The sequence below is a fragment of the Rhipicephalus sanguineus genome, chromosome 3, assembly GCF_013339695.2.
Source record: "Rhipicephalus sanguineus isolate Rsan-2018 chromosome 3, BIME_Rsan_1.4, whole genome shotgun sequence".
Lineage (NCBI taxonomy): Eukaryota > Metazoa > Arthropoda > Arachnida > Ixodida > Ixodidae > Rhipicephalus > Rhipicephalus sanguineus.
This window is the reverse complement of record NC_051178.1, coordinates 199365144-199383360: the sequence shown is the minus strand read 5'-3', so window position 1 is coordinate 199383360 and position 18217 is coordinate 199365144. Positions and strand designations below refer to the sequence as shown.

The window sequence follows — 18217 nt, the reverse complement described above, 5'->3', positions numbered from 1 at the left end:
TTGTGTACATAGTGTGTCAAACGGTTAAGAATCCTTATGGCATTCCTTGCAAGCACTAAAAACTTATGCTGGAGTCCTTTTCATGTCAAGTTACAGTCCGATTTTAGGTGTCAACACTCCTTTAAGAGATGCAGTTGGCTTGTTTTGGAATAAACCAAAGCAAGAACTTCCTGCATTAAAAAACTATATTTTTATTATTTTTTAGTCAAAGTAGTAATATGAAGTCTCCACACTTCCAGGCTTGCTCTTGTAATAGTTGGGCTCATTTATTATTTTAGTGAAGTAAACAAAGGTTAAATTGCACAACAGTTTTGCATTAGTCACAATGAAGAAGCATTCAGAAGTATTGCACAAAGGCAGGTGCTGTCTTCGTCGTACTTGTCCACAACGAGCAGAGCATTGGTACCTGGTGGCATTCAAGCTCCTAAGGACCCATATTCACACTGTTTTGGTGGTCAGCCTGTAAGTGGAGGAGATACCAAAACGTTTTTAAGTACCGAGTTCCGCGATTTGCTCTCTAGTGACTTTTTATTCGAGTTTCTCAGAGATTTTCAAAGGAAAATGAGGAAATGGAAACAATCAGGAATCCCAGATATGTCAGCACCATAACACAAGTCAAAGAGAAGGCATAAAATTGAATACAAACACAGAGAAGCACACAAGCAGCACACCAAAGAGAGGACCCCAGAAAAAAATGCACACAGCGCTATGCATTGCTGATGAAATTGTGCTCTTGATGACACAGATTTCTATCACTAAGCTTATCCAGGTATACTTTCAGCAAGCAGCACATCTATTGGGCACTGCACATGGAGATACAAGTCAACTATGGGCGTACGCTATTCAGTTAACGTGGCTCACATTTTTCTAATGCTGCATGGGCATGGAGGACTGCCATGTGGAGGTGTGTGGCAATGATTGACAGTGCTTGTGCATTGAAAAGCAGCAAAGGTGGCTCAATAAGCAATGAAAGCACCATTTGCAAGCAAAAAAAGAGATCAATTTGCATTAATAGTGTGTTGTTACTGCTATGTATGTCATTTTTGCACCAAAGCCATTAAAACCAACTTGGTGATTTTATATTTATAAATAAGTGAATAAATACACAAATGAAATAAAAACTGTTTTGTTTGCATTATTTGGTTTCTTCCACACCCCATGGGCATCGGCGAGGCTTGACGAGACCATCAGAAGATTCTGGTGGATGAGGTATATTGAAGATAACCCAGTTCTAGCTTAACTAGCGCTTATGAGTAATTCAGTTTTTCAAAGCTTATGCAAGTTTTGAAGGCCAAAATGCAAGGACTTTCAAGAATGTGAGGCAGCACCTCAAGTAAAAGTCTTTCGCTTTAACACTTTTACCAGAACATTACAGATAGCTTCATTGCACTAAGAATACAGGAAATCGATTAGAAATGTCCAGTCCTGCTCACAGTGAATTCCCAATATGCACGAAAATTGACGATTTGTATGCTGGGTAACCTTCAGTTCTCCCATTCAACATTTAAATGTAACACATAGGCCTGCAGCAGTCTGCTCTGTCAGAAAACATGCATGGGATTTTCGGCCACTTCTTCACACACTTGTCCAGCCCAGCCAGAAGAAGCAGGAACTCCCAAGTCTAGTGATTGGCAAACAGTAAATGTGAGGTTCTAAGGAAAGCAATTTGGTCGAATAATTTGAAGTAAAGTAGTTAGAATTGAATATATAACATATTACAAAGAAAAACGAGCATTTTTATTATGATCCAACGACTTTGCACAACAAGTTTACGAACGAGAACTTTGTGCGAATATCACTTGCGCTAGTGTCGTCTCATCTCCTTTTGACAGTGGCCTTTTGTGCTGTTATACCAGGAATGTCTCTTTCTTGGTGTGAAGCGAAGTTGAAGCAAACTTATAATGAGTTTAGGATTTGAATATGAGTAGGTTGCAAGTTATACATAGTAAAATATTTGTGTTTAAAATTTTCCTACCTGGCACATATAACAAGCTTTTAAACATAAGGGCACAGGGTAGGCCCTATACCTCCTTAAGGTGCATTTAAGACTAATTTCCTCGGAAACTACTACTGTAAAATACCAAGCAAGCACCGCTACCTAAGCAAGCGCACCCTTCCCCTTTTCGAGAGACTGGAAATATGCGCCAAAGAATGAGCAAGCCCCCTCACCCCTCACCATTTTTTTTCCAAGCTGTCCTCAACTATACACTACTGCAGTAGTGGATTCTACGAACCCTAGTTTTGGGAGTCTCTAGATATGTGCACAGTTTCTTAGTACCTTTACAGTGTGTTGACTCAAGGTTGCATTGCAAGTTGTCACAAATTGTTGGTACATTTGAAGAACATCTTTCCCCCATTGTCATAACGTACAAAATTTCACACGAGGGTTCCCTCCGGTTCATTAAAAATAGTAAGTGCATGCGTATTGAATAAAGCTTAGTTGGTTAGTTCGTTTTTTATGGCGCAAAAGCAGCTGAGGCTATGCTGCGCCAGTCACAAGGTGTTCAATAATGGGCAGTGATATGATGCAGTTTTAGAGCTTACTTAAAAAACCACATTCTTTAAGAAAGTTTAGCACATCAGACAATGGTACTAGAGGATGATCTCCTAGAAGAAAAGTAGGGTGTAGAGGTATGTGTTGTTTGTATAATTTGCTGAAGCATTTTTGTCTCTGCGTTTCAACGTCGGGGCATGAGATTAGAATGTGTATGAGTGTTAACAGTTGTTGGCATTTTTTTCACATGTTGGTTGTTCTTCTTTTGTGAGTAGAAAGTTGTGTGTCAGGTGTGTGTGCCCAATTCGGAGTCTGTATAAAATGACCTCAACAAAGCATTCTTGGTGATGACAGGTCTTCCATTCTCCAAGTACAGGCTTTACCGCATGGAGCTTATTTTTGCACGAGTCCCACTGTTGCTGCCATTTCGCTAACAGTGTTTGACGAATTGTTCTTTGGCTGTCTTTCAGTGGAATTTTTATTTTTGCGAGTGCTTTGTGTGCTGCCAAAGAGGTGCATTCATCTGGTTTTTCGTTTCCCGGTATCCCAACATGACTTGGCACCCAGAAGAAATGGATAGAAATTACTACGCTATTTAAAAACACCATGTTTAAAATGTCGCCAACTAATGGCTCACACTCGGATTTAACATGCAGGGATTTCAGTGCACTTAACGAGTTTGTGTATATGATTGCTTTCTTGTGGTTACCAGCAATGATTTTCCGAACTGCTTCATATAAGCCGTAAACTTCGGCTGTAAAAATGGAAATAATATGTACTCTCACACTAAGGGCACTTTTTCCAGTCACGATCCCAATACCCATGTGGTTTCTTGTTTTCGAGCCATCTGTGTAAAATTCGGCATAATCCCTATATTTACCCTGAAGTGCACGAAATTCCTGGATTAGGTGTTCTGATGGGGTGTATTTTACTTTAGATGGCTTTATGACAAAACGCAGAGCTGCGCCAAGTCGAACCATGGCGACAGTCTTGGTGGTTTCTTTGCGACATTTAGTGCCTCTTCAGGGATGACATATGTGCGGCAGTACTCCTCAAAACGTAAGATAAGTGGCTTGATTAAGTTCAGTTCGTTTAGGTATACACTTTGTGGCAGCATTTTGGAATTGAACCGCATCTACTCTGTCGATACCTTCGGACACACGTGCCATCAAATCGACCTGAGGAAGGGTGTAATAAAGATCTTTGAAATCGATTGAAAATGCTAAATGATTCGCTTTTTCCTTGCCTGTGAAAAAATCTGGCACCTGTTCCGACTTTTTCATCAAAAAAGGATCGTCAAGAGAAGTCGACTTCAAGTACTTATGTAGAAACAAAGCAATGCACTTTTGCCATTTTCATTCTCTGAAATGATCACTCGGAAAGGGCAGTCAATTTTATGCGTTTTCGCCGTGAAAAATATGTCTAGATCCACTTTTTTTGCCTTGTCCTTAACCTAGCCAGGCCTTCAAGAGCGTGTGAAGCAGACGGATGTTGTTGCTGTTTTTAGGATCATAGACGACTATTTGATGCTAATAATGAACGTAACAATTTTGATGCGGTAGTTTCAGAAACTCTAACCGTGTTCGCGACAGAGTTATCTCCCCTAGTGCTGGTGCATGAAATAGCTAAAGACAACTTCAATAAGATTTTTAAACCTCGGTCTGTATTTTTCGCCGGCGGTAGTGTGCTGGAGCTATGAACCGTGAGGAAATAAACCGGTTCTTCCATTTACATCCGCTCACTCAAAATTGGTAAAGCGTGCTGTGATTAATTTCTGTTTTCAAAATTCACTAATGAAGTCGTGTCACCACAAGCTTGATGCAAGCTTGTGGGCCCAGGCTAAATGTTTAATAGATTCTGGTTATCCCATGCGCCTGTTGACCGCCGTAACCGAAAATGTGAGCAGGAAGGGAAGGGCAAACGCCGGGGAGCAGGCAGCCGCTACTAGGCAGCCAAGGTTGCTGTAGTGCCGCCCTAAATGCACGCCATTTCGTATAATTTGCAAAGGATAGTGAGGAAGGCCAGGTGCGGACGTGGTTTTTTCTGCTCCCGAACGATTACAAGTGATGTGCAAAAAGGTAAATGCAGAGAGTAGCGGGGAGCGGGATTGTATGATCAAGCACCGGGAAAAATTTGTCAATTGCAGTCTAGGCATTGTGCTTTGTATCCCTTTGACATGTGAACGCATTACATAGGCCAGACTGGAAGGTGTGTGAACCAAAGACTTAGGGAACACCAGTACAATGTATAAAAAGCTCTATCTGGTCATTTGGGAATTCACTGTCAGAGGTGTGGTTGCGCCCCAATGGTTCAATATACCCGTATTCTCGATAGGGCCTGCAGCAGAACCACGCGGGAAATAACTGAAGCCTACGAAATGAACAAAAAGAAAGAAAAATGTGTGAGTGTGCCATCTTTAGCTTTGTCAGCTAAAGAAAAGATGTATCTGGAATCATCGCTTTGACGTTGGTGGTGCAGATTGTTGTGATTAGTGGTACACGTGCAGGCTTTGTGCTGTATCTTGACATGCTGTTATCTCGATTTTATCGATCCACTCTTATTGTATAAAAGGCATGTGTGATCGCAAATAAACCATTAGTTGCAAGTTAGCGGTGTGTGTGTGCGTCCCTCTTCTCTGTTGCTGTCGTGGTGCGCTACGCCATATGAATTATGATAGTTTTTAATGCGTTTATGTTTGCCAGAAAGTTGAGTTTTTCGGTCGAATGTAATTCCTAGAAATTTATATTGTTTTACTGGCATTTCGATGTTGTTTAGTTTAAGAACAGGGTCAGGGAATAGTCCTCGTTTTTGCGCAAAGAGAACAGCGGTAGTTTTATGTGTGGAAAATCGAAAACCATTGTGGTCAGCCCATTACGTCAGCTTATTGATGGTAAAGTGGAGTTGCCTCTCACAGGATGATTGGTTCGAGGCACAACAGGCGATTTGTAGATCGTCAACGTAGAAGGAGTGCATAACTGTGTGTGGTATGACCATGTTAATGGAGTTCATTTTAACTATGAAGAGAGTTGTGCTCAGAATGCACCCTTGTGGTACACCATTTTCTTGGACAAATATTCGTGACAGTACTGTGCCAAGACGTACTTGAAATGTTCTATTTGACAGGAAATCACATAAGCAGTTCAACATTCTTCCGCGAATCCCCAAGTCAGCTAGGTCTCAGAGAATTCCATATCGCCAAGTTGTATCGTATGCTTTCTCTAAGTCAAAGAATACCGCGAGACAGTGCTGTTTGTGTAGAATGCATCTCGTATTTCGTGTTCCAGTTTCACGAAATGGTCAGTTGTTGAACAGCCCTTTTTGTATCCACACTGGTGTGAGTCTATAAGGTGTCTTGTTTCAAGAATGAAGGTAAGTTATGTATATAATGCTTTTGTATGTTTTTGCGAGACTTGTTAATGCAATGGGCCTGTAGCTACTCAGGGATGTTGGGGGTTTACCAGATTTGAGGAAAGGTATAACTATTGCATTTTTCCAATCTTCAGGCATTAACCAGATTCCATATTTTATTGAAAAAATTGGAGAAGTGCCTCCGCCGATGCCTGGGATAGGTGCGCCAGCATTGTGTAGTGCACATGGTCAGGCCCTGTTGCTGTTTTTTTTACCAGCAGAAAGTACCCTGTTCAATTCTAATGTGAGATCATGGTTATAGAATTCCTTTGAGGCACTTATATTTATTTATTTATTTATTTATTTATTTATTTATTACAATACCCACAGCGCCTTTCGGCATTACAGTGGGAGGGGAGTACAATAAAAACATAGCCAACCAAAAGCAGGTAATTGAATAAATGTACAGCAGCAAGTAGCCAAATGGACAAAAGAAAAGCAAAACATTTTTAGTACTAAAAATACACAAGCAAATACTAGGGGTGTGCGAATATTCGAGTTTCGAATTCGAATCGAATAATACCTAATCGAATAATTCGATTAGATTTTTGAATAGCTAGTATTCGACGTTTCGAATAATTCGACAGGACGTATATCTAAAACGTGACAAAGGCAAATGGTGCAACTTGGTTAGGGTGGTGTGCCTAAAACTAATGCTAACGTCGTTACAGTAGGCCTTCGGTTAAAACTTTCGCTGGTATCCTGGCTCAAAAGCGAGTGCATGTTTATAGTAAAGGAGATTATGCAATTTCCACACGTCAAAAAAAAACATGAGAAAACTGTCAAGCCATTCAGAACTTCACTTCCGAAACGAAGACACGGACTTCTTGCGTAGTTCGGTCGCGTATGCCGCAAGCGCCGTAAAACACTTTGACACAAATCTAAATCTTCTTTCACACCCTGTCTGCACAACCGTCGCCGTGCGCTTATATTGGGTTGCACCTGGGTTCAGGAATCAATATGACCGATCTGCTCACAGCACAGTGAAGGCTTGTGGAAAGGGCGAGTACCTCCTCGCACATTCGTCTGGCCGGCGTCGACGGGCAGACGCGCCCGTGGTAGCCGAGTTGATTTCTGGATCTTTCCAGACATTGCGCGGGAGTTAGCTGTCTCAGCGGCTACCAGGCCAAGCGAGTTGCTCGAGCCAGTGGGGCCCTGAAAAAGGGGCTCTAGCCACGAGAACCTCAGTTTGCTGTTCTTATAAAATGTTTGTTTCTCCTCAGCTGCGGAGAGGGTGAGGGGGCGTGCTCTCGGCACCTTTTGGTAATTGTTTTTTTTTTTTTTTTCGGTGCGCACGTTCTGTCGAGACAATCCGTTGGCGTCGTGATAACGCGCTGTCGTTTGAAGGCAGTAGCTTGTGTGCGGTTAAGCGCTCGTTTGTGACTGCAGCTGTCAGCAGCACACCTTTAGTCATCAAGCGTTTATGTGCCGCGTTCTGCAACATGGATTGCCGTGGCAAAAAAAGAAGTTTCATTTGGAATTTTTTCGACAAGGCAACTCCGTGCTCTGCTATTTGCAAGAAGTGCGGTTCGACTCTGAGGACACCGTCAAGCACTACAAGCCCGCTCGTGAATCATCTGAGGAGCAAGCATCACATGCAGTATTTGGAACTCCAGAAGTTGACTAAGGAAAAACCGAAGCCTAAGGAGAAAAGCCAGCAAACATTGCTGGATCTGACTAAAGCGAAAGGTGCGCTGTCCGAAAGCGCGAAAAAGGAAACGACGATTTTCATTGCGCGCATGATCGCTCGAGACCTCCAGCCGTACGAGTTCGTGGAGAATAAAGGATTTCAGGACTTGATCCGCCACCTCCAGCCTCAGTACAAGATCCCGCACAGAACTACGTTTTCAAGAACAGTAATTCCTGAGCTGTACCGACGCACAGTTGACTCACTCAAGACACAAATCGCGTCGGACATAACAAAAGGATTAGAGTCGCTCGCATTCACAACCGACATGTGCACATCCAGGGCAAATCAAGGATACATCTCCTTGACCTACCACTATATGACCCAAGATTTCGCAGTCAAGGCCTTCACCCTGGCGTGTTGTTACCTGCAAGAAAGCCACACAGCTGTGAATATTCAAGCATGCTTGACCGAAATCGTCAAGGAGTGGTCTCTTGACCTCGGCACTGTGCCTGTGTATGTGGTGACAGACAATGGTCGGAATATCCGTGCCGCCGTGCGTCAGATGGAATGGATCCCACTTCAGTGCCTGGGACACACGTTGCAACTGGCAATAAAGGACGCAAAAGAAGAAACGCCGGTGGTTTCATCACTGTGCAAGAAGGCACGAGCGTTAGTGGGGCACTATAAACACAGCGCTCAGGCAACTCGCCGGCTCAAGGACTGCCAGAAGCGCATGGAGCTGCCAAGTATAGGTCTCACTCAAGATGTGGACACGCATTGGAATAGTGAACACGCAATGCTGAGCCGCTTGGTGCAGCTAAGAGACGCTGTCTCACTCAAAATAGCAACATCAGAAACAAGTGTGAGCTGCCTGTCCCCAAGTGAGTGGAATGTTGCTGCAAGCTTAGTGCAGATCCTGCAGCCTATTGCAGATGCGACTACAGATCTTAGCGGCCAGAAGTATGGAACTATATCATCTATTGTGCCATTTCTTTACGGGACAGAACAGGTCCTTAAAAGGCACGGTAACATTGAAAACGAAGCAGCTTTGTTTGCTAAGAACTTGTTGAAGAGCTTGGAATCACGGTTCCCTCTTTATACAGAACGAAAGGAACTGATGCTCGCGACACTATGCGATCTGAGGTTTAAATCTATTTTCTGCACAAGTTCATGCAGTCAGTCACAGGCTGCTGAGCTGCTGGTAGCCGAAATTACTGCTCGACACGCTCGCATGAACTCTCCATCGCAGCACTTTCAAAATCCGAAGCCATCGACAAGTCATGCCGCAAGCAAAGAAGGCCAGGGAACAGTCTGGGAGACTGTCGAACAGCTGGTGTCAGAAAAGAACCAGCACAATGAGCTCACACCTTATAGTCAAGAAGTTCAAAAATATTTCACTTAGCCACTGATCCCAAGGAAGAATGACCCTCTGAAATATTGGAAAGTGCATGGAGCTTTACTGTATCCAGGAATCGCCAAGATTGCTTTGCGATACCTACCCATCCCTGCTACGGAGGTGCCAAGTGAGCGCATGTTTTCGACTGCGGGAAACACCGTGACATCGCGGCGAGAGAGCCTGAAGCCAGGTCATGTGGAGCAACTTGTGTTTCTGCATGACAATTTGTAGCCTTGCGGTAACAGTCACTGACCACTGTGTGTGCTCAAGGACATGAGCAGAATTTAATTTCTCTGTTCTTTCTTTAAATTTTGAATAAAATCTTTAGTATTCGATATTCGATTCGGTATTCGATATTTTTGGCCACTATTCGGCACTATTCGATTCAGTTCGATTCGAGGTAAAATTTCACTATTCGCACACCCCTAGCAAATACCCCTCAGGGGATCACGAGGACTATTTACAATACGAGCTCTGTAAAGAGGAAGCAAATACTTCAGGGGAGATAACAGTGGCAATGTCGTGATGCAGTTTGTTCCACTCGTGAATTGTTCTGGGGAAAAAACGCCATCAGGAAATAGTTCGTCCTACATCTTATCTCCTTTATCTTGTAGGCATGATCAAGACGGGGTTAGACGTAATCAGGATTGTGCATGTAAAAATCCCGGTTAATACCAGTGTTGTTAGGAATATACTATGAAAAAATTTTAACCTTATGTATTGCCTACGCTGCTGCAGTGACTCCCATCCAAGGCTTTCCTTTGCACTGGTCACGCTAAAGTGGCGGGTATAATCAGCATGAACAAATCTCACAGCTAAATTTTGAATTCTTTCAATCCTTTGAATGTCTACTTGCTGCCAAGGGTCCCAAACGCAACAAGCGTATTCATGTATTGGTCTAACATTGGCTTTATACAAGAGCTCTTTTGCGGCAATAGGTAAATTTCTTGCATTTCTTCTAAGAAAACCTAGAACACTTGAAGCCTTGCACGTGACATACTCGATATGGCGACGCCAGGATAATTCTGCTGTAAAATAAACACCAAGATAGTTATGGTCGAACACTTTTGCCAGTTTTTCTGCATTAATAGTGTAACTAAAATCATTACAGCACTTTTTTCTAGTGAAGCACATATAAACAGATTTTTTCACGTTTATGTCCATGCGCCAGGTATTACACCAGCTAGAAGGGCCATGGTAGGGGCTAGTTGATTGTACATATTTGACACTTGCGACGCGCTGTTTTAACACGAAGACAGCGCGTCGCAAGTGTCAAATATGTACAACCAACTAGCCCCTACCATGGCCCTTCTAGCTGTTATTTCAAGTACATCGGGCTTCTTTGTTCTGGTCGCCCCTTCAGCGGTTGTACTAAATTTGCGCTCGTCTGGGTACTACCTGTCGTTTTTCGTGTGTCTTCGTGTTAAAACAGTGCGTCGCAAATGTCAAATATTACAACAGGTGCTAATCAAATCCAAATCGTTCTGTAGCACAGTGTGATCATCTAATAACGTTTGGGGTTTAACGTCCCAAAACCACTATATGATTATGAGAGACGCCGTAGTGGAGGGCTCCGAAAATTTCGACCACCTGGGGTTCTTTAATGTGCACCTAAATCTAAGTACACGGGCCTCAAACATTTTCGCCTCCATCGAAAATGCAGCCGCCGCGGCCCCAGTGTGATCATCTACGGTATGAATAACTCTGTATAATACACAGTCATCTGCGAACATTCGGAGTCTGGACGAAATACCACAACAGATGTCATTCATGTACATAAGAAAAAGAAGCGGCCCCAGCACTGACCCTTGCGGCACACCTGAAGTAACATCCACTTGATCGGACTGCATTCCATTTAATACTCTGTATAATACGCAGTCTGACTGATCTGCCATCTGAAGTTCAAATATGCTTTGATCCATTCAATAACAGTAGAGTTTATGTTGTACCAGCACAGCTTCTGAATCAGTAATGAGTGAGATACTAAATCAAACGCTTTACGGAAATCCAAGTACAAACAGTCAACAGTATACCCGTTATCCAGTGCACTAGCCAAATCATGTGTGAATTTAGTCAACTGTGTAACACAAGAAAACCCAGGTCGAAATCCATGTTGCTGAGGCGATAATAAGGAGTAATTTTTTCAGGCGATTCATAATGTTTGTAAAGTGGATGTGTTTTAGAATTTTACAGCTGATGCAAGTGAGTGAGATCGGCCGGTAGTTTGACGCAATGCTGCGCGGGCCAGACTTGTGCACTAGCACAACATAAGCAAGTTTCCAATCATCCGGCAAGACACTTTCACTCAGTGACTTTGAGAAGATAACAAACAAGTATTTTGATACAGAACGTGTGCACATAGAAAGTAAACAGATTGTAGGCCGTCCGGACCAGCGGCCTTTGAGGCACATAATTTCTCTAACAATTTCTGGATGCTCCGCTGATCAAAAACAATATCTTCCATTTGCTCTCCACTCACACAGGTTTGTGCTGAAATGGCACCGCCGCTTGAGCGGCCAGCAAAGACAGAGCTAAAATATTGGTTAAGATGTGTGGCTTTTGTAATGTCACTATGAAGTAAGTTTCCGTCTAGTTCAAGTGGAGGAATAGACACTATCTTTGCCATTCAGTTTGACTAGCTGCCAGAGTTTTTTTAGGACTTCTTTGTATTCCTATTCCAAAAGACCCGAAGAACTTCTTTTTCTGTATGCTTAACACACTTTTCATGTGCTTGGTTATTACCTCAAGTCTTTTGCGCAAGTGCGATGAAGGTGTTTTTCTGTATGCAGTGTAAGCGGTTGCTTGTTTTCTGGCTAAGCTACGCAATTCCTTTGTGCACCACGGCTTAGATCTGCTGCGCCGTGGCGTCATTATCCATGACGGCACATATCGGTCGCATAATTCGAGAAGTTTTAGCTTAAACATGTTCCATAATTCATCTCCCCCATTTTTGGTTTCCACTAAAGTTTCAAAAACATCGTAATATGCATCCAAAGAACTTTCAATATCACTTTTACGGGCTTTCTGATAACTATAGATCCGTCGTCTAGTGCAATTTGCGATTTTTGCATACTGTAAATTTAACTCGCAGTGAACAACAGCATGATCACTAATGCCTGGAAGTACCAGAGAAGAATTCACAGCTGTGGGGGTGTTTGTGAGCATGAGATCTAATATAATGTTTCCCCGGGTTGGCTGCAAGACCATCTATGTTAAGTCATAAGTGCCGCATAGTTCAATAATCGCTCTGGTTAATTCACTCTGCCCGCTCGATGTGGGCCCGTGATGAGCCCAATTGACCTCTGGGAGGTTAAAGTCGCCTCCTATTATCCAGTGTCCGTTTTGACAGTTTCAACCGCATCGATTAGTTCATACAAAACATTAGCTGTACTACTTGGTGGACAATAAAACGAACACAGAGAGACAGTTTTGCCGTTTGAAAGTCTAATCAGAGCCCAGACAGCCTGGCTGTGGCTAACTTCCATTTACAGTACCCTAGAGTTAATCGCTTCATCTATTAGACACCACCTCCACGACATTTACGATCCCTCCGATAAGAAATATATTTTTCAGGAAAGATTTCCGTATCACTAATGGTTCCATCAAGCCAGGATTCTGTTCCCAGCACCACAGAAGGCTGAGTCATGTCTAGAAGGGCAGCAAACTTGTCCGTTTTACTCCTAATGCTCCGACAGTTCACAATCAATACTGAAAGCAGTGACCTATTTGTCGACCGTAGTCAGTCAGCACGCCTTACTTGGTCTAGCGATTCATCAAATATATATTCAGGAGAGTTGCTTGTTGGGCAAGTTGGTACATACTTAGTTAACTACAAAAGAAGCCACAAAACGTCGAAAAACGGAAAAAGCAGAGCGGCAGAAAACACAGACAGAGCGCAGAGACGTGGCACTAACAACTGGCGTTTATTTCGGAAAAACCTTCCCCCCCCCAGACCGTACGACGCATGCGCAACTGACAAACAAAAACCAATCAACCCAAACCCAAAAAGCACAAACAGCTAATCTAAGCAGAACACCTCTGTGCTAGAAACAAAAATTCCTTCCTGGTAAGATAAACCGAAGCTGCACTAACGCATTTGTCTGGACCAAGTTTCCAGATATGGAATGCCTCAATAATCTCCCGTTCTCGCTGCGTCTTAGCTTTACCTAAAATTGTCACCTTATCAAACAGAGGCGAACAACCACACAACTTGCAGTGCAGCGGCAAGTTACCACCCATACCTGTGGGTAGAAGATTTTCATGCTCCCTCAACCTAACATTGACACATCGACCCGACTGTCCAACGTAAAACTTGTCACAACTTAAAGGGATGCAATACACCACACATGTGTTACACGCACAGTATTTTTTTACTTGTTTTATGTAACAAATCCTGCTCATCGTGCCATGCTGCACAACCTTCTTACAAATACCCACATATATACCTGAGACCGTTTAAGTACAGGGAGTCGAATTTAAGGCATATTTTATCATTTTCCTTTTTATTTGCCTTATTGTATTCCAGTAAACGCTTTCTTTTTAGCCTAACAGCAGCAGAAAACTCTTCCGATATGCTTATCTTGGAGCCCTTTAGTTTTTTCGCATTTGACAAAACAGCTTGCTTATCTTTGAATAAAGCAAAACTAGCGTTAACTGGTCGAGGTCGGTTTCCAGTGAACTTGCCTGAGCGATGTGCCCTTTCGATTGTAATATTATCGCATGTCACAGTGGAAGAACATATCTCTAGCAATTTCTTTTTAACTATGTCATATGATTCACTCTTGTCTGTGTCCTCAATACCAAAAAAGATTAAATTACACCGCCTGCTACGGTTTTCAATATCATCCACTTTTTGTTCAAGAGAGTGCATTCTCGTATCCTGATTTTCACAGGTTTTTTTACACTGTAAAACTGAACTTTTTATTTCGTCCATCTTACCTATGGTCGATTCTAGTTTCGTTATGCGTGCAAGTAAGGCTAGCCATTGCTGATTTGGTTTCAGCTTGTGACTTCTCAATGGCACTAAGTTTGTCTTTTATCTCCTGCTGACCACTTAGGAGCTGTTGCAGGAGTATGTCGGAAGGACCCGGGTTTAATTCTACGTCCCCACACAAAAGCAACAAAAGCAAATAGAATGCAATGCGGCGAAAGAGCACAAAATGACGTCGTTTTCGGTACAGACGAACATCGCGTAGCGAATGACTAGAGACACTTGAAAATGCCACTGGGGGTGGAACCGGCAGGGAATATACTAAGTAACCACGATAAGAGTGCTTACTAACCTGCAGAAATAACAGCGTAAGCGTTAGCAGTGCAGTCATATCTGCACCGGTTCCATGCCCCAAGCGCCGAGTGAAGATCTGTGCTATTTGTAGGCTGCAGTCGTCTGTGCGATCAGTCCACGGATGGTTGACCGGCAGCGGCCAATTTCAGCTGCGAGGCACACTCGTTGATTTCCGTCGTTTTGGTCAATGTCGCTTGATTCCCATGTCGAGCAGTTGAACAAAGGTTCACCGTCCGGCAAAAACTGAGCTGATAAGTCATCAGGCTGTAGTTCGAAAACTGGTTTGCTTGTGGTTGATCGGAGCAGTACCTGCAGAAAGAACAGCGTAAGCGTAAGCGGTGCAGTCATATCCGCACCAGTTCCACGCCCCCAGTCTGTGTCGGCAGTCTGTGTCTTTCAGACGTTTCTTTGTATTTGAGGAAAGCGTTTGTGTAATTCCCTGAAGATGATACCTCGTAAAAGTGTTCGCCTAATAGGTTGGCCTGGTCTTGTAGTGCTGTTTGTGTCTGGACTTGTAAGAAGTGGTATTGTGTACGATGAGTCTTCTCCTCTAAACTTCCTCACCTGGTCCCAGATACATTTTGGTGTGACCGAACTATTAATTGATGATATATATTTCTGCCACGAATCCTTTTCCGCCTGCCTATGAATAAATCGTGCTTTGGCTTTTGCCTGTTTGAAGCTTATGATGTTGGTGTAGGTGGGGTATCTTCATAGCATTCCCCAGGACTTATTTTGTTGGTTTTTTGCCTCTGTGCACTCGCTTGTCCACCAAGGATTTAGTTTAATGTGCACAAAGCCGGATGACTGCGGTATCGCCTTTTCTGCCGCTGAGATTATAATTTCGATGAACTTTTTGTTAACTTCCTGAACAGAAAGTTCCGATGAGAAAATTTCTTCAAGCTTTGCATTTTCTGTAAAAAGCGGCCAGTTCGCGAGCATCAATTTCCACCAGCGTGGCTTGCTAGATAAAGTTTGGTGGGATGACATGAGTTTGATGATGGCAGGTTGGTGATCACTACCATATGACGTGTCGAGGACCTCCCATTTAAGATCGTTAAAAAGACATGGTGAGCACAAAGCAAGATCTAAACAACTAAAAGTGCGTGAGGTTGCTGAAAAGTAGGTCAAAGCACCAGTGTTTTAAAGGCAGATATCGTTTGACAAGACAAAATCTTCAACGACCTGCCCTCTTTGATCGGCTTTGTCACTACCCCAAAGAGTACAATGAGCATTAAAATCCCCTACTAAAACAAATGGCTTTGGTAACTGTTCTACTACATTTTCTAGGTTTTTAGTGGTAAAATGGGTGTGGGGTGGGATATAAAGTGTACAAATGGTAATAGTTTTGTACGATAAAATGGTGACTGCTATGGCCTCGAAAGATGTACTGAGTTGGACATCTCTGGTAGGAGTGCCACCCTGGAAAACAATAGCTACTCCTCCTGACAGACTGCTACAGCGTTCACGGCCCTTTCGGGCAACTGTATAGCCCTTGAGAAATTGAGCATGTTTTGCACCTAGGTTTGTCTCTTGGAGGCAGAAAGCCGCTGGTGAGAACTTATTGATGATGTCCTTTGAGTCACCTAAATTATGCATTAATCCTCTACAGTTCCAATGTATGATAAAAGCCATGATGGAATAAAATTAAGCAAATATACCTGTGGGGATTGTTCGATTAAATTAAAAGATGATAGGTGACATTATTAAGACAAAAGGGACAACTGCGCTACCTGACACACACGTACAAACCACATACACATATTATTAGCATTATTAAGAACTTAAACTACAGACAAATGCGATAATCATTATGATTATCGCTTGCTTTGCGTGGTTATTGGGACCTTGTCCATTTGGCGCGCTCCAGGGAGCGCATGTCCTTCGGTGTCGATGACACTATCAGTCGATCTCCATCGCCCTGTCAGAGGCGCTGGAAGATCGAGAGTTCGGCGCTGAGACGTGGATCTCGGGCCTTGGCATTCGAGTGATTTTAGGGCCCAGGGAGACCGGAGTCTGAGGGCCCTTTGAGGTGGATGGAGCAGCAGACGCTGCTTCCATGACGGGGGCGGAAGGAGTCACAACTGGACCACTCTGTGTGGACCCGGAGGATGTCTGAGGCCTCTGTGATGGTGCCCCCGACTGCGTCACATCAGTGTAACTTTTGCAGAAAAGGTACGACAACCGTTTCCGCGCTTCATAAAACGAGATCTTTTTTTGACGGTGAGAGCAATTACTTCTTTTTCTTTTTTCCAGGATGGGCATGAGCGGGAGTATGCTGGGTGATCCCCCTTACAGTTCACACAAAGTGGCAATGATGCGCAGTTTATGGCTGTGTAGTCGTTTTCACTGCATTTTGCGCATGTTTCTTTTCCCCTGCATGAGTGGGATGCGTGACCGAATCTTTGGCATTTAAAACACCGTCTAGGATTAGGAATATAGGGCCTGATGTTTATTTTCACGTAGCCTGCCTCGAGGGAGGTGGGCATTTCGCTCGTTCCAAAGGAAAGTACGACGTGTTTTGTGGGGACTTCCTGATCGTTGCGGTGGATGACGATTCTCTGTACCTTTATGACGTCTTGATCCTGAAACCCCTCGAGGAGCTCCTTGTCACTTAGGCCTAAGAAATCTTCTTCAGATATTCCTCCCCTGCTGGTGTTAAGGGATCTGTGGACAGAAATTGTTACGGTAGTGTCACCAATGCGGGCGAGTTCGGAGAGCTTTGATACTTGTTCTTTTTCGGCTAGCTCTAGGAGCAGGTGACCGCTTGACATTTTCGAAACTTTGTACTTGGGTCGAATTTCTTTCTTTCAGGCACTTGGCCACCAAAAATGGAGATAGCTTTCGTACTGGTGTGCCTTCGCTTTGGATGACATGGTACTTTTGGAAGGATACTTTGGATTGTGTGTTGAAATGAAAAGTTGCCTCGGTGTGGCCTCTTTTCCGAGACTGATCAAAATAGTGGATGCTTGAGAAGCCATAAAAAGATGAAGTGTTTGGCAACAGCGCCAACCGCCCACCATGGAGCCCAACAAGGGGACACGGCTGGACTTGTCAACAAGCGTGCACGATGCCAGCCGTACGCTGTTACTATAACCTCATCTAACTACTCATGGTTGGATATTCACACCAGGTTAACCCTTGCCACCATGAAACACGGAAGTAAATTGAAGAGAGAAGAGGACAGGAAAGATCAAAAGTGAGAGAGAAAGACGAAAATGTGGAGACAGAGATAGGAAAATACAACTGCCGATTTCCTCTGGGTGGGTCAGCCCAGGGGTGCCGTCTACGTGAAGCTGGGGCCAAAGGGGTGTGTTGCCTCTGCCGGGGGGCCTTACAGGTCCAATCACCCTGCGTCGGCTCAACACCCAGGATCCCCTTTTCCTCGGACACAGCAAAGCCAAGCATGGCGAGGCGTGGGAGGGGGTCGAAACCCCCCTGTTGGCTTGGGTCCGTAGTGACGCCATTCACCAAACGCCTGCTTGCGCAGGCGCCCCTGTGGGGTATTGAATAAAGCATTTCATTAGAAGCACAGATGGGTGTTCTTCTCCACCACCACATCGAATTTTGGTCTGCGATCAAACGAGGACCCCCCTCCACATTGTCCAATTATCTTTCACCGTGCTTGCTCAGAATTTTACAGTATATGTAAAGCATTCATTTGATTAATTTCATTTATGAGCATCTCTTGTAATGCAGCTAGAATTACAATTGCATTTCAAGTGTTGACATTTTTGCAAATTTTTAAGCAAGGCAATATTTTTCTGTTATTTTTTAATAAAGCTGCCAAAAAATGAAAGCTATTTGCATATGTACAACATTCTAGCTCAGCAGCTTTGCACTGGTGTTCACTTTATTCTGTTAAAAAATCAGCCTTCTGTCCTTTAAAGTTGTTCTGATAATGAGGCACACAATTGATTCTTGAGATACAGACACTTAAAGACAAAAAGCAAGTTTATTTCATAATTTTTCAAATGAATGTGTACTTAGCAATTTAATAGCAAT

General features: G+C 43.5%; 1 long non-coding RNA gene across 1 annotated transcript; it reads right to left on the bottom strand.

Annotated features, from left to right (window-relative positions):
- Positions 1–236: 236 nt before the first annotated feature.
- LOC119388064 (uncharacterized) lies at positions 237–17152 on the bottom strand. The gene is made up of 3 exons (XR_005182614.2): positions 16780–17152; positions 14211–14521; positions 237–460 (listed from the first exon to the last, which is right to left on the bottom strand). It is a non-coding gene; the product is annotated as an uncharacterized LOC119388064 (long non-coding RNA).
- Positions 17153–18217: the final 1065 nt, after the last annotated feature.